This window comes from Dermacentor silvarum, chromosome 2, assembly GCF_013339745.2.
Source record: "Dermacentor silvarum isolate Dsil-2018 chromosome 2, BIME_Dsil_1.4, whole genome shotgun sequence".
Taxonomy (NCBI): Eukaryota; Metazoa; Arthropoda; class Arachnida; order Ixodida; family Ixodidae; genus Dermacentor; species Dermacentor silvarum.
The window spans coordinates 252,965,710-252,988,319 of record NC_051155.1 but is presented as its reverse complement, the minus strand read 5'-3'; the positions used below and the strand labels follow the sequence as shown (position 1 = coordinate 252,988,319).

General features: G+C 47.5%; 1 protein-coding gene across 1 annotated transcript in view; it reads right to left on the bottom strand.

Moving 5' to 3' along the window:
* Nucleotides 1-22,610, bottom strand: part of LOC119443153 (immunoglobulin superfamily member 10-like) — a 283,797-nt gene that overhangs the window by 196,890 nt on the left and 64,297 nt on the right. The gene's annotated exons all lie outside the window — the stretch shown is intronic.

Genomic DNA, 22,610 nt, shown 5'->3' with positions numbered 1-22,610 from the left:
ACAAGACAAACGTTTTCGATCGATCTGCTTGCGCCGAGGATACACGCTGCTTTGTTTCGTTTGTTTATTAGTAGTAAACAGGGAGATGTTAGTGCCTGTAGATGGCGCCGGTACTCCTCGTGCCTGACAAGATACGTGTGCTCAAAGCATCAAAGTTGACACAACCAGCTATGATAAAAATATGTTCTATAGCTCCCTGGGCAGTTCACAAAAATACAAATTACTGCAGGGCACGTGTAAACGAGATCCCTCAAGAATGACACATTCCGAGCGAAACTAGGCTGAACACGGTCACACGAGCCACGGACGACAAGGAAAAGCAGAAACAAGAACATGTGCGACGACATAAGTTGAGAAAATATGTGTTGCAATGGGTTGGCTGCTGGTAGCATCTTCTTCTTACTCTATACCACGAGCCTGAACGAAAGCAAAGAAAAAGTAGAGATTCCATAGGCGCCTATGTCACTCGGTGCCAGCTCTGGTTATTCAGTGCAGGAAAGAGGAAATGGGCAGCCCTAACAGAGGCGCGAATAACCAGTTTCGGCAGAACGAGGGCGGAGAAATAGACACGGGACATGCTTTTGTCAGTCGTAAAACTGCACGCTGCACGAGGGCTACGCAAAAGAATCTGCGGCACGAATGGCACAACCAAAAAAATAGGTGGATAATACGCGTGAACGGCCAAAGAAACCCTTTTCGAGAACGCGCGCCGACTCAGAAAAACGGTAGCTCTGTATAGAGAGACGGCGAGAAAGCAAAGGCAGGCAGGTTAACTTGACTTTGACTATACCCTAATAGTGGAAAAGGGGTTGGGGGACCGAGAGAAGAGACAGTCACTCAGATTGATCACGAGCACTAGACGAGGTGTAGCTTCTACATAGTCAAAAGACATACACCGACAAAATTGCCGCTCGAAGCACCAATTACGTCGGCGTAGCAGTTCTGTGTTATTTATTTCCTGAAGCTCATGGTCATTTTTTGTTTTATTTTTTATTCTTCGTCGCCCTGTCTCATTACTCGCGCTCGCCAGGAAAGCGTCCGGAATTGAAACTGCTCTGCATATAAGCCGGCCAAGAGGTATATGGAGTTGTAGAGATGGGAGGGATGAGGCCTTGGAGTCGTTCCTGCCTTGACGATGGAATGGCGCTTGGGTTCCCTTTTTATTAGGTTCTGAGATCGATTCAGGATAGCAAACGCGTTGGCTTTTATAACCCGGAAGGAGATAAAATAACGACGAAGCGCCAGTAGTAAACGCCTTCGTTGGCGCAGCCATGTCAGCGCACTCACACCATGGGCGATACAGCAGCACTTTGTGCCTCGTCGCTCTTGGTCGCCTCCACTGCGACTGCGCAGTAGGGCACCATATCGTGTCGCTGCTGCTGATGCCTTCGATAACTCAGATTTGTTTCTACGCTCTCAGCTTTGCAAAGTTTATCAACTCTAGAGATTTACGATGTTCCCGCCTCATAGAGACACCGGCAACTCCTTTGTTCCGCCATCGGAGAGAAAGACAAACTTTGGAAACAATAAAGCCATAGCGACATAAGAAAGCACCGAAGGACGAGTTATCTTGAAATGCAGCGCAACGGGACGGCACAACCGAGAGGAAGACGAACACAGGCGCTACGTGTTGTGCCGTCCCATTGCGCTGCATTTCAAGATGGTTCTTATGTCAAAATACCAACTAGCCCAACATTCAACTCTTTTGAAGGACGAGTTCTTGGGCATATTTGACAAGTCGTGACGCAGGTATATAGCATTAAAAGTAACTTCTTCAGTTTAATGAGATAGTAATTGTACGGATTAGAAGCCGGGTGTTCTACCCCGGCTAAGAGAGATAAGAGAGAATTCGGGGTAGGATTTCTAGTCCATAAGGACATAGCAGGCAACATTGATGAATTCTACAGCAATAATGAGAGGTTAACAGTAGTCGTAATAAAGCTGAATCTGAGGTATAGAATGAAGGTAGTACAAGCCTACGCCCCAACCTCCAGTCACGATGATGAACAAATAGAACAGTTTTATGAAGATGTTTAATTAGCGATGAGAAATGTGCAAACTCAGTATATGTAGTCATGGGTGTCTTCAATGCAAAAGTGGGGAAAAAGCAGGCTGTGAGCAAGCAATTGGCAACTACGGCATCGATTCTAGGAACGCTAGAGGAGAGATGTTGGTAGAATTTGCGGAAAGGAATAGGCTCCGAATAATGAATACCTTCTTCAGGAAGCGCAGCAACAGAAAGTGGACCTGGAAAAGCCCTAATGGAGAGACACGGAATGAAATAGATTTCATACTCTCTGCCGATCCCAGCATAGTGCAGGATGTAGAAGTTTTAGGTACGGTATGGTGCAGTGACCATAGGTTAGTGAGGTCTAGGATTTCTCTCTATTTGAAGAGAGAAATAATAAAATTAGTCAAGAAGAAACCGGCCAACCTATAGGTTGGCCGGTTTCTTCTTGACTAATTTTACTCTTTCTCTCTTCAAATTCGGCAGAGAGTATGAAATCTATTTCATTCCGTGTCTCTCCATTAGGGCTTTTCCAGGTGCACTTTCTGTTGCTGCGCTTCCTGAAGAAGGTATTCATTATTCGGAGCCTATTCCTTTCCGCAAATTCTACCAACATCTTTCCTCTAGTGTTCCTAGAATCGATGCCATAGTGGCCAATTGTTTGTTCTCCAGCCTGCTTTTTTCACACTTTTGCATTGAAGTCGTCCATGACTACAGTATACTGAGTTTGCACCTTTATCATTGCAGTCACGACAACACGGGCTCGCCTACGGGCTCGCCTTCGTATACGAAGGCGAGCCCGTGTTGTCGTGACTAGGGAAGTCAAGAACACCAAAGTCCAGTTTCACTACGCGTCATTACAGCCAAAACTTTGCCACCAGTTTGAAATTTCATGTAGAGCCATCGCCCACAAATTTCCTAGAGCATACAAGGGTGATACAGTTGCAGCAATGATAGGTCATACCCACGCAGAACGGTCGGTAATGCGCCAGTAATCAAGCCTCACGTCCGACACTATTTGCGAGAAAATAACGATCCAGCGAGGTGGGGGAAACATTTGCGCACCTTTAATGTTTCTGCAAGCACGCCGGGTGGCCGTGTTGATGATTGGCACGTAACATGTCGCGGCCATCGTCACCGTTTGGTTCGCGCACTACATAAAGCCCGTCAGATCAGCGCAATGCCACCGCCGTCCTCGCCGCGTTAGAAGCGCTGCGTGGACCATCGACACTACCGCGCGCCGTCCTCAATGGCTTCGCAGGGTACGGCTTTGGTAGTAATATGGCCAGGCATTGCGGCGTTCAGGAAATCCGTGACCGCGGACACGGGGTTCTCACAGGCGCGAAGTTCCGGCGCCGACATGCCTACGTATATCATATATCCGATGCTCGGGATAGTCATTCTCGCCGCGTAATGGCGGCTGCCAACGAGAGGATTATTAATGCCGCAACCTTATCCGCTATACGCTTCCGCCTTCCTGCCTACCTCCCCCCCCCTCTCTCTCTCTCTCTCCGCTATCATCGTTTGGTACGCCTTTCCCTAACAGCCCCATCCCTCAACACGACTAGGCGTCCAGTTTACCCTTTCTACGTCTCTTTCGTATATATTCTCTTCACTTGAGCTCTCACTGGCCGCTGATATGCGGACGGTGGCTTAGGCGGTTGTGAAACCGACGAAAGAAAAACGCAAGAAGCCTCGAATTTGTTGACAATTTTTGTTCACTTATTAATATTATATCAAGCAGACGTTGGCGCAGTGACACGGCACTCGTGGTGAAAAAATGGAGTGACATAAAGCTGACATCTGAATGAGCTTCAATTTCCGACGCTCTATTTTAAAGTTCCTTTTCAAGGAAGCTTTTTTTTTTTTTTTTTTTTTTTTGGCGGAGGCACCTTTACGAACGAAGAATACAAGCAGTGATGAGAGACCTCAACTAAAATGATGTTTATCAAGAAATAAACAAATGGGTGCCAGTTGACAGTGCTATCTGCATATGCAGAATATTTAAACGTCCGATATGATAGGGTATTGCACCATTCAAGAGCGGAAGAATTCGAATCGTAAAAGTAAAAAATGATAAAGCAAGCAAGCCAAGCACTTTTACATACAACTTAATTCGCTCAACATGTGTTTACGCACTATCAAAAAAATTATTTTACACTTCACATTGTTTATCCCACACAAGCAGGCCAACAAAGCGGCCGTAAAAACATAAGAAATGAGTAAACAGGAGGCGGGAAAATTAGGAAAAAGAATAATCAAAGAGGAGTCGGCGTACCGCATCACTGGCTTCACCAGGCCATGCGTACGGAACGTATTAAATACACTATCAATCCGCGTCTGCCCGCGACGGCCACTGAGAGCTCGGCTGATGCGGGTAATGACGGCACGTCCCAAATGTTCTATTCGCGCTAATGTTGGAGTTTGCAAGATTCCCCATCTAGTAGCGGTCAAGGGCTGTCTGGTGAGGTGCCGACTTCCATGCAACAACGGCTCCGATGACTTGAGCAATGCCCACCCCCTTCGGCCCAAGCCCGTTCCCAAGTAAGTCGGAGGAGACGAAGGTTTGCCTCATATCGTCTAGACTTCTGTAGAATTCGTACACGACTGTCCTTCGACCATGGTGTATGACAGGTCAGGCAAGTGATTCGGAACAGTACCTTGCATGCTAAGAAAGGGTCTATAAATGATAAGCGAAATTGCCTATACATTTTTGACAAAATATACTGGAACAACTCTATTTGCGACAAGTGACAGCTTTGCAAATAACTACTGTGATGACAGCCGTTGAATGCGACGAGCAGTAGGGACTGCTTTTGTCTAGATGGACCCTTCTAGTCAGTTTTGCCTTGTTTCCCCTTCTCCCTGCCTAACTTGTCTATTTTAAATGCGCAAGCATTTCCATGCTTACCCAACGAGAAAACTGTCCGTCTGTGCGTCCTTCCCGTAAGACGATCGCTTTCAAGGCCCACGCGTCTCTCTTCAACGCGGAGCGGCGAAAGCACAGTGCAGCGGAGCTACCAGCAGTCGGCATTCTCTGTCCGCTTCGCGGGCGCTTTGAATATACACTCCGCGCGGCCGTGCCAGAGTACGTTTGATCGGTCCGTGCCACCGCCGGAGCCCTTTGCTCACGGTTCGCAATGGTTCGACACGGAGGTACAGAGCGCTAAAGAGCCATAACAGCTTATGGTGCCGCCACCTGCAGTACTTTGCTTGTGTTATCAATGCACCTTACGCCGCCGTCCGCACTAGTTCGTGTCGCCGCAGCGCTGCCGTCTGTACTGGCCGGATCGAGTGTCATACCGGGCTGCGTGGAGATGAGCAAGTGGCGCAATGCTTAGGCATACTTAGACAACTTCCAGAGGAGTTTCTGCGCGATTTTTTTTTTTCATTTTACACCAAACAGTAGTTTAACGCATTCCACGTTAATTCGTGCGCTGTTTATCACTCGCAGCGGAACTGAGCGCAACAAGAAACAATCTCGATCACGTCGCCGTGAAGTAGATTAAAAAGCTATTTTGCGAACTGTTTTGCTGCCATGTCCCGTCCACCGCAAGGACTCATTTTCACAATCGCCATGACAAAAATGACAAAAAAAAACAATGACAGACATGACAATGACAAAAAAAAAAAAACTACGCGTATACAACGCACACATTGGAATCTATGCGAAGCGAAGCTTTAGGGAAGCGATTAAGTAAATGCTATACACCTAACGACGCCCTGTAGACATGCGTTTGTTTTCATCGTGTAATCTCATACAATGTTTATGTTTATCCACCACAAAGGTTACAAATTTATTCTCATGCATTTTTTTCTTTGTTATGAATTCCACAGTTCGCAATCTATGCCGAAACGCAACCAATAAATTCGGCGAATGCACCGTTCTAGTTGTGGATGACAACGCAGCGATGTCACGAGAAGGAAGGCGATGTACTACGATGCTTTCGATGGAAGAATAGGGATGGCAGGAGCGTGCACAGAGAAATGCCACACATTTATAATTACATTTAAGAATTCTGTACATCTTATGTCACAGTGGCAAATACCGATTTTGGAGGACTGACAAAAAATTGGAATACACCCAGTGGCAAAAGCCAAACGGCTAAAGAAAAAAAAGGAGTCAAGCCAATTAAAAGATTCCTTGAATAAGACGGGGGTGCTTTAGAGATACCTATGAGGCGGCATATATGCATATGTCTGGTGCAGTCATTTATTGTTGGCTTACACAAAGCAGAGGTGCGCTGACTGGCACTAATTTTGTCATGATATATCGATCGATGACGTGAAATGGCCAGCGAGCAGTGCACCCTCACTGGCACTGCTTTGTCAGACAGTGCTGGATCTAGCACCTGGTGCGCGTATATCGCATATCTGTGCAAATCCACAAATATGTCTGACGAGACACTGGCCGAGCGACAAAAACCGTGGTGGGCTAGGCAGACAAAGGTTCGCAGTAATCAGCTCGAACAGAACTGAACGCACCAGCAATTTTACCGATACTAGAAGTTTCGTCTCAGAGAACTGACAATCCACGCGAACTGCGCTACGACAGCGACGCGCGAACGCTAATCATGAAGCACCGTTGTAAGAAGAAGACCAAGAAATGCAGCGCAGCCGCGGCTGCTGTGAAATGAACGCCGAGTGCGCGGCATATCTCGCGACACGCTTGCGAGTTTGTCAGCCTAGAGATTTCGATGCAATCAACAACGTGTTTTCTCTCATCTCTGCAGCCTGCGTCATGACAGATGATGTTCGCCGTGTATGGTGTGGAGCTGCTGATGGTTGAGTAGATCACAAACTCTTAATTTTCCTCTCTGTTCTAGACAAAACTGGCGCATTTCCTATTTTTGAACGTCCAAATACAAATTTACTTGAAGCACTACAAAAGACGAAGGTCTCCTTCTGAGTCATTTTCTTCTTTATGTTGTTAAGAGTGCATTTGAACTGCATCGTTCACTGTCTGGAAGAAAAAGGCAAATGCGACGCAACATTCAGAATGCCGCTGTCACCCCCCGCCCTCATCCGGTACTGCACGGAGCGCGCATCCTTTCTCGTTTTCTTACTTTTCAAAGAAAGAAACCCCGACTGTCACACAATTCCTTTATTTCGCCTTTTTGAATACCCGTTCCGTGTACGCGATCTCAAATTTCGTGAACTGAGTTTTTGCTTCTATCGATACCGCAACGGCGCACAACGGCTCCGGCGCCACCGGTTCCACTCCTTTGTTGGGCCTGTTCGGTCTCGTTAAAACGTCGTTACTCAAACCGTGTTCGTCCCAAGGAACCCGAACCAAACGATGCGTCCGCCACGCGCAACGCGTGCCGCATATCGAAAGAACGACCGCGAGCACTGCGGTGCACGACGCCGCAAAACAAATAACCGAAGCGCACAAGCCTGCCTAACACAGTGAACCAATCTTCCTTTCTTGTGAATTCGTGAAGTCATTGAATAGGCCGTGCTCGTAGACACAAAAGTAAAATCATGTTGTATATACGTCAGTCCGTGTTTCCGTTTCTCCGCCTATCATTCTTTGCCATTTTTTTCCACAATACCAGAACGATTGTTTCAGGAATCAAATGCTTTTAGCTCCTTTGTCGGCGACCTTCAAGAGAACTTGAGCCAAAATTCAGACGTCGTTATCCAGGTACTCAAGACGAAAATGGGACAAGAACGAAACGAGAACATCTGGACAACCAGCGAAAACTTAAGAAAATGCGGTCTCTTGCCCCCAACGTCTTGTACAGGACCGCATTACATACGCTAGTTACTGCCCAAACAAGTTACAAAAAAAAAAATATATATATATAGATATATTGCTTCCGATTTCGTCCTAATGTTTGTTCACAATATCACTCAAGCTGTAACTTCTAGTACGCTGAAGTTTAATTTGTCATTTCCAATAGCAACGTTCAAAAGTCACATACCGTGCACAATGCACTTGATTGTCATCTTTTGGCTCTGAGACAAAGTTGACTGTGCTCTTTGAACGCCAGCGGTGCACGCGAGTTCCGGGGCGCGGGTGATCTTCGAGAGATGGCACCACATTGCGTGACTAGACGCTTCTGCCTCTTCTGTCTGCCGACACGAGACATAAAACGAGGTACAGTTCAAAACAGGTTCACTTCGGCTCAGTAAGCTTTCAGGCCTGCGTCGTGGCACCAATCTCCTTTGCCTGTAACCATTTCATGCTTACATCTACTCTCGACTAGGGGAGAGCGAGTATTTTTTTCCCTTCCTAATCATCACTGCTTCAACATTAGCAGGCCGAGTCTATGTAGCAATACGTTCTTTCCACATCATGCAGAATTAAAATTTCCTCAGCTTACACTCAACTTGGAAATAAATTATGAAATTATGTAAGGATTTGTTCTTTTTTTTTTTTCAGGATGAGCAAAACGTCTTTGCTAAGCCCATATGTAATTCATATACTAAGAGAAACAAGCTCAGAAGAAAGCGTGATGATCAAGGAAAAAGTGTGACATTACGCTAGCATCTTGTTATTTTTTGCCATTTAATTCCTTCTTATTAAGCTTATTTTGCACTGTCTCTATTCCAATGACTGTCTCTTGGTGAGCAGCACTTCTGAAAATACTCTAACATTTGCAGACTCCCGAGGCGCTAATACAACACCGGCTATAGGAAGCTTTCACTTCGTGTTTCATTGAATAGCCAGAAGCCAATTTTAAAATTAGTCTTATGTGTATGGTCAAAATTCTCGAACGTCAGGAAGCAGCTTGAAAAGCTTGAACGCGATCAAAAGGAAAGCAGCCTAGGCTATATATAAAAACTGAAAAAGTACTCGAGAAATTACTTACGTTCGGAACCTCTTTATTTTTTAGCGTGCACGTTGTCAAGGAGTCACCCTAGATGTGCTTATTCTGCAACTGGCAGCGCCGACAGTACGATCCTAGTTGTCCCGATGCATCCTTTACGCCACCGGAAACTTTCGCTGACGTGCCGTAACGCGCCTTCGATTCTCTGGAAACGCACGTCAGCTTCGACACCGCAAGGCACACAATGCTCACGCACCAGCTCACATTCCGCGTCACTTACTATGATTAAACCAGCATATGTCGTAGCAGTACCCGCCTTCTTTTTGCGGTGTCTCGCTCCAGCGCCCTGGTCTGTGGTGCTGTTATTCGTACGCTTTGAGATGCCAGTGCGTGCCTTATGCTCTCCAACCTGTTATTGCTTGATAACCAGAGGCCAATTTAGTAGAACTAAGTCCAGGCCCCGACCAAATCCTAAGTGCTATAAAAAGCTTCTTGCTCACAGTGTAACTTGGTATGGATAGTACATGATGAAGGTAAATCGAGCAACAGCACAAGAGACAGGGCAGACTGAAGCAAACGGACGACTTCTTCGCCCGTTTCGTTCTGCCTGTCCTCTCTCTTGCGCTGTTACTAGATTTAACGACTTTCCCGCGATGACAAATTATTTTACTTCATTTCTGACCATTGGTCAAAGCGGAACGCTATAAAAAGGTATAAACCATTGCCAGTCGATGACGCTTTTTCTGGGGGCGCTCCAGGACGACACGCGCCAGGATATTGGCCCTGACACGCATTGCGGAAACACGCCGGCATCTTGCGCTTACACGCTATTTGAGGTAATAACGCAGACGCTCAGTATTCTTGCTTCCAACTAAACGACAACACGAACTTTCGTGTTCGCGCTTGTTTAACATAAGCGAGCATGCGAGGAAGCCTAAATCTCTTGGTTTTTGATTCTTTGTCGCATTTCACGGCAAACTAGGCAGCGACACAAGCGGTAACATGAGCGAAGGCAGCCAGGCATCTCCGCTAATGTCCCGCCTCGCTAATGAGTTTCGGATGCGCGACTAGAACGGGCGCCCCCCGGCGGCCGTAAAGTCATCGCTCGCGATTTCGGGAAAGTAAGCCCAAGAAGCGAGAAACAGGCAAGGGAGGCGACGGGAGGGGGTGTATTGACGTCCGGCTCAGGAAGTGCGGCACATGGAAACACAACAGAGACAACGAGGGTCACAGGAGGCTCCCTTCACGCATTTAACGGGGGGAAGCATAACCTCGGAGAAGGCGAAGAAGACGCGAAGTAACCGCTGCTTGCGCCGATCGTCATAAACCTCTAACGTTGCCTTCCCCACACACCGCTGCGTCCTTCGTGTGCCCTCTCGATCTTGCCGACCCACCACCTCGAACCCCGTGCCGAAGCCCCAAATAACAAAAAGTGCCTCCGGGGTCGATTGGGTGCCACAAGCATCGGCCGTCTTTAGCTCGGCCACCACTGGTGCTGCTGCCGACGAGCTTTCTCACTGAACCAAGACCCGCAGTGCACTCCTGCTACTCGTGTTTGCCCCTGCTGGTGTCTGCTTTCGTGTTTGCGTTACAACGTTGTCTGGGCACCGTCTCAGACAAGCCTCGGCGTTCGCTCAGCATCGCGCGTTCGGCCGGCTATCTCTCCGTATTTCGCTAAAAACACGCAGCGTTGCCTGAGCTACAGAGACGGCGCCAGCTAACCAGACAGCGTCACCTCTGCTTGGATCTGTTTGTGCTCTGCCGCTTACTCTCGTATCGCATCGTCGAACGCACTTTAGTGTACCGGTTAGTAAATGCTGCTCCGTACGAGCAGATCTTAGCAGCTGACACCATCTGCACCAAAGGTGCAACGCTGCCAACACGGCGACAGCTTTCAACATAGCTGCACGGTTTTAGTGGCAAAGCGCGCAGGGACGTGCCGGGGCCAATGATTGAGCGAGCATCCCCAGATGACGGGGTTTCTTCCGTTCTTTCTTCTCTCGCTGCTTGTCGCGCTGCGCTAGTAAGGAGTCAGCTTGGAGCACGTGGCTCATGCTCCCTCCGCATCAGCTACCGGTCACAGCGTCCCCTCTCTGCGTGTGGGCCGTGGCGCGTCATTGTTTCCGTTTTTGTTCATCTCTTGTGTACTTCCTTGGCTGAGGGCAAGTTTCGACGCCAGATGGAGATAGGCAATGACTAAAGCGCAAGCGCTGCCACGGGAAACCTAAATTAAAACTCTGATATTGACGTTCCTATAGTGCGGCTTATGGCGCCTTTAAATTAGAGAGGAGCATGCTAGCCGCTGTAAATTAGCCTGAGTTACTATGTGTCACGGCAACCGCATCAACGAGGATTGGATAATTACTGTTCGTAGATGCGCTGAATTAACGAGCGCACGCAACAGCTCTCTAAAGTTATTTGCATCCGTCAAGCTCTAGTTGTGACAGGAGTACTACTGGTAGACTCTGCAATAACAGCCCAAAACTTGAGTGGTGCTTCCACGCTAACGTACTACATAAGTGCTACACTGGGGCATCTGAGGGTGCTGTCAGTGGCGCAGGTTCGCACGAGTTCCGAAAATAGAAGCTGATTTGTGCAAATATCGATGAAAAAAATGTGCTACTTTCTTTCCCTTGACCACGTTGCAACATATAAATGCTCGTCACACTGTACTTCTCACAGTACTACTATTATACTCGTCATCGCTCTGTGAATGTGATCTTTAGTGCACGGCCACAAGCGCACTTGCTATGTGATGTGAAACTTCATGATGCTTTCACATTCAAAGGAAGAATAGCGAAAAATAGAACACGAAAAAAAAAAGATATTGCTGAAAAAAAAGAAAGATCGCAGTATTGATAAATTAACCCGCAAGCCCAAGGAGCTGCGTTCTAAGTACCAGGAGCACCAAGCTGTTTCCGTGTAAATAATATTTTAAAAGTTGCGACCTTTTTTTTTAAAGCAGACTTGAAAACAGACAGCTTACTGAACACACTAAAAACTTCATCTGCATCGGATTACAACGAATTTAATAACAAGCTTCTCAAGAATTCGTCACAGGGTCTCTCCCGAGTACTGTCCGCAATGTTCACGCAATCACTTTCCACTGGTTCTATTCCTCAATACAGGCGAATAGCTAAAGTCATCCCATTTCATAAATCAGGAATAACATTTATCAACCCTTAACTACCAACCATTACCATTAACCAGCACAATTTGCAAACTGATGGAACCCATTATTCATTCGCAAGTCATCAACTATCTGGAAGATCACAGTTATATATTGAAATACGAGCACGGCTTTAGAAAAGGCTATTCTTGTGACACACAGCTCGCTGGATTTATTCACGACTTGTATTCATCAATTGACGCCGGATTGCATGCTGACGCCATATTCTTAGACTTCACCAAAACTTTCGATCGTGTGCCTCATTACAGACTCCTGGCTAAACTTTCAGGACTCAATATTCATCCCCATGTTTTAGAGTGGAAAACTGATTTCTTAGAACCTATAGACTACAGTACACGTCCACTGTGCACTATGAGCATCTCCCCCATTCTGTTTAGTCACCAGATTTTGCCCAGAGTTATTATCACATGCTGGAACGGCTCAAGGAGACACTGGGAAAAACAAGGTCGCTCGCATGGAGAAGTGGATTGAGCGGTGCGCGACTGGTTGAGTAGCCAAATAATTTTTTCCACGGGAATATAAACACTTTGCAGGCATTGGGAACTTCTCTTGAGCCGAGGTAGATTATGCATAAAAATGATGCTAAAGTGTTTTTATTCGCTTAATGAACTATTTTATAAGGTAACTAATTTATTTTAACACACTGCATCCCTAGTGGGCTATATACCAAGATTGCGGAGGGAAGCGAACATTGAAAAAGTTGAAACGCACGAAAAACAAGGCATCAAACAATACAACTCCCATAAACATCCAACGCAAGCAAAGGAAACCAGGAACACAGAAAGGAAGGGTCAGACCATTAACAATCGCTAACTGTTCCGACAAAGTTAGGCATCGGCAAGAAACGAGTGGAACCGAGTAACGTGTTCCAACTATCAACGGTGCGAGGAAAAACCACCATTCAGCCATTCACCCCGCCATCATCCTACCTTACGCTAGAAAGCTTATCCGCCCATTCGTGCGTGGTAATATGTTTCATCATTCCGTCAGCAATCTCGGCCAGCTCTCAGCAATAACCCGTTTGGTGCGCCTCTGCGCAGAGCTCCGTGTCGCGCTTTTTCGCCTCACGCGTTGCGATAGTGGTTGCAACAAAAACCCCACCACCCCTTGCCTCTCGTTATCAGGGGAGCAGAAAATTTCTTGCTCCCTCTCACAAGTGTGAGAGGGAAGAATAAATCTCTCCTTCCATTCAACATCCTTTCATTCAACTTCCTTTTCAAACTGTTCCGCGCTGTCGACCCACGTCTGAACCGAGAAGGCTGTGGCCGCGCGTTTTCGAAGCTGGCTTTCCCGTTACATCAGTCAAGGAAGGGACAAAGAGCGCAGCTTTGTAGGGCTCGCATTCCTCAACTTGTAATATTCTGTCGTTGTCAGCTTATTTTGACTCCCTCTTGCTCTTCAGAGCTTCGATGTCAGCTGCAATGGTGGCTGACAGCGCATCCGGCTCACCCTCCTTTTCCAGCTTTCTTTCTCGCCTTATTCCCATTCTTTCGGTCACCCCAGTCTGTCCCAGCCAATGCTGACACGCACAGAGAGGCGCCGCTGTAATTGGCCCAATCTCTTTTGTTGGTCGAGCTGCCAAATTAATGACCCACGCCTCCCGACCACGCCATGTGACCTATATTCCTAGCCGATGTCCACAGCATGGCCTCTTTCCTTTCATCCCCGTTGTCAGCCCGGACAGGGTGCTGAAACGCGTGTCGTTTCTCTTAAGCCGTGAGTTACGCTTAACAAACGCCTCTATCGCTCCAAGTGGAGCAATAAAAACGTCAGGTAAGTGTGACTCGCGCGCAGGCGATGGCGCGACGTGTGCATAGTTTCCTTCGAGCTCCACAGATGACACCTGGACCACGAGCCCTCGTTGCTTCGCGCAAGCTTTGTTGTGTGCGAATGTCACAGTGCACGGTGACACGAAGGGTAAAGCACCGCGGAGAGAATTTCCGCGCACCGGCAATGCTTTTATTGAACGTAAACAGCGGCAAAGCAACAAGGGGACGTAAACGAGACGGAACGAGCGCCAATTTTAATGATTTTATGTTTATCACAAGCATTCTTACGATCTTTGTAATAGCACATGTGCTCGGCAAACTGATTCAAAAGCACAGAGGAGGCGAACGTGAGCAGTAAAGATATGCAAAAAAAGGAAAAAACACGCAAAAGAAAAACGCCTAACATTGCACTCGCCCACGCAGCGTTTGAAACAGCGAAGCTGGGTGATAGTAGCCCAGCATTTTCTCGAAGTGCGCGAACTTTCCTTCTTATTACTCATGATGATGATAATTTCTTTTCGCGCGTCTCGGACTTACGGCCGTCACCGCGCTTTCCATAGCGCACAGCTTGCAACACCGACACCGTGTTCCAATGCCGACACCGCGTTCCAGGAGACCCACTCCATGAATGCATCTCTCTCTCTCTCTCTCTCTCTGTCTCATAGCGCGCAAAACCTCTTCACCTCGCAGAGCACGAGTGTACGAACGCACCAGCTGTGGACGAAGACGACGACGCTCGAACGCAATCATATGGTTCGCATAAATGCATGTTCTGTTAGCGTGGCTGCAACGCCGAACCGGTTGTACCCACAAGAATAAATTTCATCCAGATGACTGCACCTAAAGCATGTTTATGATGGACTTGATGTTCAACCGGACTGGTACCCCATTTTGGTGAGGTGCTTAGTCCTTACCACCCTTTTGAAGCGGAACAGTGCTTCTTCTGTTTTTCTGGTGTGACTCATTGTACCCACCATTCTATGACCATGCACAATTAGTGAATGTTTTATTGGATGACATGTTAATGTATTAAATACCATGAAAGAAAAAAAAGGTGGCTGCATAACCTAGTGGTTACGACGCTAGCTTTGGGACCGGTAGTACGCGGGCTCAAATCCCGCCTCGGCAAGAAAGTTTCTTTTCTTTTCTTTCTTGGAAGTTTCTTGATACGCACCACAAATTACGGCTGGCTTAAACAGCTTCGCTGTTAAAGAAAGCACCGAAAAAAATTGGGCTCCAATCGATGCTATGAAGGTAACCGGTTGGCAATCTATCACCTGATAGACCAATGCGACGTAGCCTTGCACTGGGTCCTGCCGAACCTGAGCACGACGCCGTCGTCGCTCATCGTGTTCACGCTGCTCTTTGGGAGTCCTAACTATATGCATGGCCTTATATATGCAGGCGGATTCTTATTTTACATATGAAAATGTAGTCACGCCACTCCCTGCTTCGTAGGCTACAGTTGCCGCTTCCCGGCAACCATAGCTTATGCAACCGTAATATTTACCGGGATACGCTTGAGGCGAACGCTATGCCCGAAGGCGAGCTTTCTAGTTCTTGTTTTACAGCGTAAGCTGTTATGGGCTCATTCCAATAGCCGTTTCGGTTCGCGATGATGCCGCCGCAGGCGTTTCGCAGCGTAATCGCTATCGTCAGAAATGCGAAAAGAAGTACGCGCTCTCCGCCGGGATCGAGCCCAAGCCCGCTGCGTGGGAGTCGGATACTTCACCACTGAGCTACGCAAGCGCTTGCTATCAGGCAGAAAAAAAATTCCCTTTAGAGGCAGGCACGCAGGCGCAGATGACCCGAGCCTCCGCCAGTATGGTGGCCCCATCTAGTTAACGTGCCTGGAACCACCACGTGCGAAGAGATGCGATTCAGACGAGGCGTGCAATCAACGCTATCCCGATGTTAGATGTGCGCCACGTATTCTGGGTACCTCTTCGGTACACGTTATGGCGTCTCCTCGCAAGGTACGAACCGCTGCTGAAGGAGCGAATCGTAGAGCTACGTGCGCGGCTACAACGAGGCATCATCGGGTTCAGCAGACTGCTGTGCAGAGAGCATTACAAGCCGCAGCTTGCCGTCGACGCCGACGCCGGGCGGACAGTTCAGATCGTTCTCATCAAAATCGAGGCGAAGACACTTTGCCGCGAAGACCTTGTTGGGCGTGGTGCCGAAATTGGAGCTACTCTTGTGCCACTCAACCAGCTTCCGCTGTAACTGTGCTGCGTGTGCCGCGCAGGCCTGCGACTTTTTTTGCTGTCCCCGAACGGCCGGCGCCGCCGCTGCCGCGTTTGGTGATGATTATTATTATTTATTGGCATCCCCTTTCAAACGGGCCGGCGACAAATAGTCACCTAGCCTGCTTGATTTAATCATATACTATACATGTCCTTTATCTAGCATTGTTCTATATCACTATTTAATCTTTTTCCATTTTTTTTTCAAAATTATCTTGCACAGCTACCTATGATTTTAAGAGATCAGGTCGTATCAATCTCTTTCCTGCTTTTTTTTCCACCAGTACTCTAATCGACTCTTGCTTATCTCTACGGCTGATCGGTTGATGTTTCCTTCCACTTTAAACCCAAGCGCTTCTGGAAGTTGTACGTTACCTACGGTTCTCGCTGGGTGAATCCCTTCGCGTTCCATTAGGATGTGCTGAGTGGTCGCCGGATTTTTACTGCAGCATATACATGCCTCGTCTAGTTCCGAATATTTGCTCCGGTATGTTTTGGTCCTAAGGCAACCGGCTCGAGCCTAAATAGCAAGGCACTGCCCTTTGTGTTATCGTACAGATTTTCTCTTCTAATTTCTTTCTTCTCATTCTGGTAAATCTCCATTGTCCTTTTTGTTTCCATTCTTTGCATCTAATTCACTGTCTATATTTCTCCCACTTTCTTTATGATGACTCCTAGTTGTCTATTTACAGTTTCGGTTATCCTGTACTTCGTTGCCAACGTCGTTGCCAACTTCCTTGCGTGGAGGCGAGCGCCATCTGGTGACGCTGAAAGGAACCCAGCGGCACACGCGGCGTGCTCGTTCCGCTTGGATTGGTTGAGTTTTCTGTCGACGGATACGAATAAATCCCGGGATCCTAGTCATATACGGCTTGACTGTAAAATCACAATGCGCTTTAGTATAATTAGACGGATCATTGCCGTTCAGGTTGCTTCACGCGACAACAACAACAACAACAAAAATAATAATGACGAATAGGATACACAGCCGGCATCCAGAAAAGAAAAGTTTGCTCCATTCACCCGCATTCCGTTATTTCCTAAATCGTGAGCCTGTCTTTTAGACGGCCCATGTATACATTGTACCTAAAATCGTAAGCGGGTTAGAATAAAACGAAATCAAGAGAGGGAAGGAAACAAATGTTTAACACGGGATGGTGAAAGAGGGAATATAATAAAGTGCCTTGAGTCGCATTAACCGATAAACTGCATGGCCGTCGCCGAGAAGTGGCAAGTTGATTCGCGCGGAGCATGCACACGAGCCATAATCTGCTTTAGTTCGCGAGAAACACGTAGCTCATCAATTATGAGCTGCAGGGCCTCGTCCGCGCCTCGCCCATTTTTTTTTTTTCGTAACCTTCGACATTTATTTATATTGTTCTAGATGAAGCAGGCCCATAACGGCGACTGCAAGACGGTAAAAAAGTACTTGTGTAAGCTCAGTTTTCGCTGCCCGGCTTTATTTCTGGAAGAGACGTTTGATGAAACACCAGTGTCGGGCTCCGTATGCAACAGTCTTCACATGACGGCGATTGAAGCTAAGTCAGCAAACATAGTACTGGCATGGCTTTGTGAGAAGGGTGAAAAATGCCTTTTGGAAAATGCGGCTTCGGGAACTCTTGTAAAGCCTTCGCTGTCGCATTTCTTGCTCTTTTCTTGATTTAGCTTCCTTCTGTTTCTTTCGTCTAACTGCACTTGAATCGCCAGCAGCGCAGCAGAAAAAAAAAAAAAAAGCCATCTGTTTGACACCTGTTCCTGCACTGCTCGCGGGATCGGCTCCCAGAGATAAGAGAGGCTGCTTCCAATATGGCGAGCAGCGTCGACTACGTATGTCTAAGAGAAGCTCACGTTGAGATGTAATAAAATATCAGTGTTAACACGCTACATAAAAATAATGTAAAAAAGAAAGAAAAACGACAGCAAGACTATGGAAACTTGCAGACAAAGCATGTTTTGCGGGAACAGCCGACGCCGGGGGCATTCTAGAACTTTCTTCCATTCCCGACCGGATCTATTCATGCTTGCCGTTTCTTTTTTTAAATACCTTATGTGCCATTCCTTCCTCCTCTCTAACGTTCTTTCCAGGTACGATGCGTTGGCCGCGGAAACGCCGCTGTCGCGAAAGAATCGATCCGCTTCGGCGAGGAAGCGGATCACACGCGAAGCCCAATCAAAAGCCGCCGTCTGCTATTTTGAGCTACGGCGCCTGCGTTGCTGAACATGGCGGCGCTCTACTGCGCTGGGATAAGACGGGAGCGAGGGAAAAGCGTTAACCGAGAATGAGGTCTGAAATGGGGAGAGGTCGGCCTTTCGTGCGAAGCAAGCCTATAGTGTCGGTCCTCCCTCTTCCCCTGATCACTTTCGCGTCTGGTGTGCGCAACAATGCGAAGAACATTGACGAAATCAGCAGAACGTTTCGCCGTTTACTTGATTACAGAAAGGGCGGTAAAGGTACACCCAAGGTCAATTCACATGGTCGCGAAGGCGAGGCTGAAATGCGGTGCCAAACCGATGAGCAGCGACATCAATTATGGCCATGAGATTGAAGCGCGACTATATCTCGCGGGGCAAAACACTAGCTGATGAAAATTATGCATCCAATACGTCACCAATGAAAACATTTGAAAAAATAATACAATGTCATTAGAATAGGAAAATGTGAAGTGACAGGCTGTTCGCTTCCATCCACTAATAACTTTGAGTACGAAACTGTGCAGGCTTTCTGAAGTTTGCTCGTAGCGTTGAGTGCTGAGATATGCCAGGATTGTACTACCCCATTTAACACTGTAATGTTGTCAAAACTCTCTCATGCGCAGTCATAAACGAAAATGGCAATATATATAGTATTAACCTTATAATATTTGATTAGTAACTTTATTTAAACTCTCTTTTCACTAAATATTATGTTTTAGCTGTGTCTTCAGTACCAGATAAGAGTATACAGGTGGTGAGCGTGCCGTATTAGTGAAGAATAAGGTGTGGTTCTTGGGAATTATTTCAATGTAATGTTGATTTTATCTAAACACCAAAATAACAGATGTCTGTTGGTACTAAGGATACATGCATATGGTAGTTAGGTCAGAGTGTGGGTGAACCATTGCTCTGAATTCAAGCAAAACTCTCAAGGCTCACCACTTTAATGCATGCCGATATATTATGAGGGCTATAAATACAGATGTATGTATCCAGGTTAGATTGTGACGCGATGTTGTGGCGAATATTGTGAATATTCTACGCTTCATCTGTACTGGTGTGTTCTGCATACGCGATGTAGCAGACGACGCACAGTAGACGACTTGGCGCAACAAGCTTCCAACGGTAAATGTAGATTTTCTTTCCACCGAAAAGTTGGCTCCGCCAAATGTAGATGGCGCTGCCATGCCTCCACAAGCCGCCACTACATGACGTATGGGCTTCTATTGCAGCTTCGCTACCATGCGCACATGTGCCTTGGTAGACCCTTGCGATTTCCAGTAACATTGAGCGAGCGTCGACCGGAAAGCCGATCATCGCCGTGCAGCGGAGCGCACCGGCGCAATGGTCAAGAGTGCACACTAGTGATGCAGAACTATGGATAGTAAATGTCACTATCGAGTCACTATGAAACTATCGATGGTAAAAAAACTATCAATAAGGCTATCGATACTAATTTCGATAGTGTGAAATCAACCGCGTGAACTCATTGCAGCAAAAACTTGGTTCCTCGACTGCGTGGTATATGGTTGTGGTGGTAACTATGACAGGACACTTCGTTATCGCAGTCTACCCGTCACCGAGCTCTGCAGATGTACCCTACGTACAATTGCTGGATAAAGTGTTAGTGTCGCAAATTTCCTCGTTGTGCTGGCAACAGCGATTCGAGACGCACTGATTGCCGCACCTACATCTGAACTGAATTCGAGTGGAATTATTACTTCGGCACGTATGGCTTGCTGGGTTTCAAGGTCAGTGCTTGAACTGAATCGAAGCTGCATAGACATAAAGGCAAGGAACGAGGCCGTTGCCCTTTACATGGCAGTTGCGCACTATGATTTGTTCTGCAGCACACCACTCCAGCGCTCTAAACAAGTCTGCTCACGTATCTACATAAGTACATACAAGGACGTACAAGGACTACCGATGGTATTATCGATAGTAACACCGACTGCACTATCGATGGTAATACTATCGATAGTATTTTTACACTATCGATAGTTTAAAAAACTATCGATAGCAATTTAACGATAGTTTTGCATCACTAGTGTACAGGCGTGCGCGCTAAGCACAGCCCAGTGGCAAGTGTCCTCGGCTGCACTGTTCTGCTAGCTAGGCGGAGTCGCCCCTGCGATTGCTGCTGCGTTATCAGTTCGTTTCTTTTTCATTTTTTTATGAACGCCTTACACAGCCGTGTGGAGATAGTGAGCATCAAAGAAGTCGAGACACGACCACAGAAGTTGCTGTTTTACTGCGAAAGCATTATATGCCACATTCCGCGAAAATCCGTCGTTGTCGTCGTCGGCGTGACCGAAAGATGGTACCAAAAATGGCCGACGGCGCGAAGAGTAAAAACACGTCAAAGAAGCTCGGATTGACGTCAAAATTGTTAGATAGGTTTCTCTAAACACAGTGCCCTAATATAATTGAAAAGATAGTTGGGCACATTTTGGTCTGGGTGAGAATCGAACCCAGGCCTCCGGGGTGCGAGATGAGCACGCTTCCGGGCACCACGGTTATGGTAGACTAAAGTTGTGCCTAGTGCGTGCGTCATTGCACACGTCACGTCACTGCTTCCGTCGCTGCCTCCCACGTGTCACTTGCTCTTCGGACTTCATCGGTGCTATGTCTGCTGCGATGCCCTCTCGACACCAAACCATGAGTGTATAAAATGAGGTGTGCCTAGTGCGTGCGTCATTGCACACGTCACGTTGCTGCCTCCCCGCGCGTCACTTGCTCTTCGGATTTCATCCGTTATGTGTCTACTGGGATGCTCTCCGAAGCGTCTACCTCAGCGGCAGCTGTGAAATATGGTCGCCCACGGAAGTACGCCTCAGAAAACGAAGCAAGGGAACACAGAAAAAAAAAATCATCGTTCTGCAGCAAAATTGCGCAGCACCACGTTTTGCTTCTCACGCTTTCTCCATACCCTCCTCGTTCACTTTCAACCTCATGGTTCCGCTGCACCCGTCTCCTCCGCTTTCGCCCTCGCGCTATTTTCGCTCTTGCTGTCTTTCATCGCCCACTGCGTTCGCTCTCATCTTTCGCTGCGCCCGTTCGCTAGGTTACGAGGTACGACGCCGGCGCTCACCGCAGGAACGGGCGCCTAAGAGCTGCGCTCTAAAACTAAATGAAGGCAACCGCGCCTATAGTTGTGGGCTTGTGTCGACTTCTCGATACTCACACCCTCCTCGTGGCTTTAAGCAATTATATGTGATAGGTGTCCATAAGAAATGAAAGATAAAAAAAGAACCCATAACACAGCAGAAAGCACAGGGGGAGATTCCACTTAGCAGAACAGCGCAACTGAGAACACTTGCACTGGGCTGCGCTTCGCGTGCACGCGTGCACTCTTGATCTTTTCACCGATGCACCAGTTTGCACGGCGCTGATCGGCTATCCGATCGACGCTCGCGCGATATCGCTAGAGAATTGCAAGGGTGTACGTCCTTACTAGCGGTAAAAACGCGCGCGGCGTGCAGCAAGCGGCAGAATTGAAAGTCCCTTTAGGCAGAATGCGCCAGCCGCATTTGCGGGCGTCTTTGCCGCTGCGGCAAGCAAGTAATTCGCTGTCAGTTGGGATCACTGCGGCATGTGATCAGCGATGCTGTGAGAGTTTTCTAGCAGCGTTCGCCCAGGGCCGGTATTTTGTAGCGATGCCTTATGCTTTACTCTATACTAATCTTACAATCCACCGCTCACGGCCGGCTGATCTCGTTGATAACGTGAGCGGACCGTCGCTCTGACCACTGACCAAGCGCGAAAAGGCATTAGCATCGGAAAGACATCGCTGCAAAATACCAGCCCAGGTGAAAGAATCAGCCGCTCCTCACTGGTCTCCGCAATCGGCGGCGAGCAGCATGCCGCGAAAAATAATAGCTCCGAGAAATTTGCTCCGCGGCAAGAAAACGCTGCCGCTCGGCTGTTTTCGCGGTGCGATTTCTGCCGCTTGCGTCTTGCCGCGTGCGTCCTTTCGCTATTGTGGACGTGCCTTAAGAGAGACGTGTCGGTCACGCACGGAATAACTCGCTCAGGAGGACACCGGTGGCAAAGGTATCGGTGACATTTATTTCTTTTATAGATGGCTTGCACATGGCGTCATACACGCCATATTCGTGAACAGTTCAGTAAGCACTCCATTGCAGGAGATAAGCCGGTATTAAGCTCATCGAATAAACGCGTAAGTTTCGCCATGCTATTACTACGCCGGCATGTAGACACGAGTTTCACTACTGCCGACTTCAATTTCACAATTGGAACATGGGCCCTAAAGTGAAAAAATAAGAGTTAGTGTGTGAATATTTTAAAATCGCCATCTGGAAACTGCTACTTTTGCACAAGTACCATCCGCCTCAACAGGTAAGTTAACTGAACAGGCCAAATTGTACTAAATTCCCAATGTAATAGTTATTAAATATTTCAACTAAA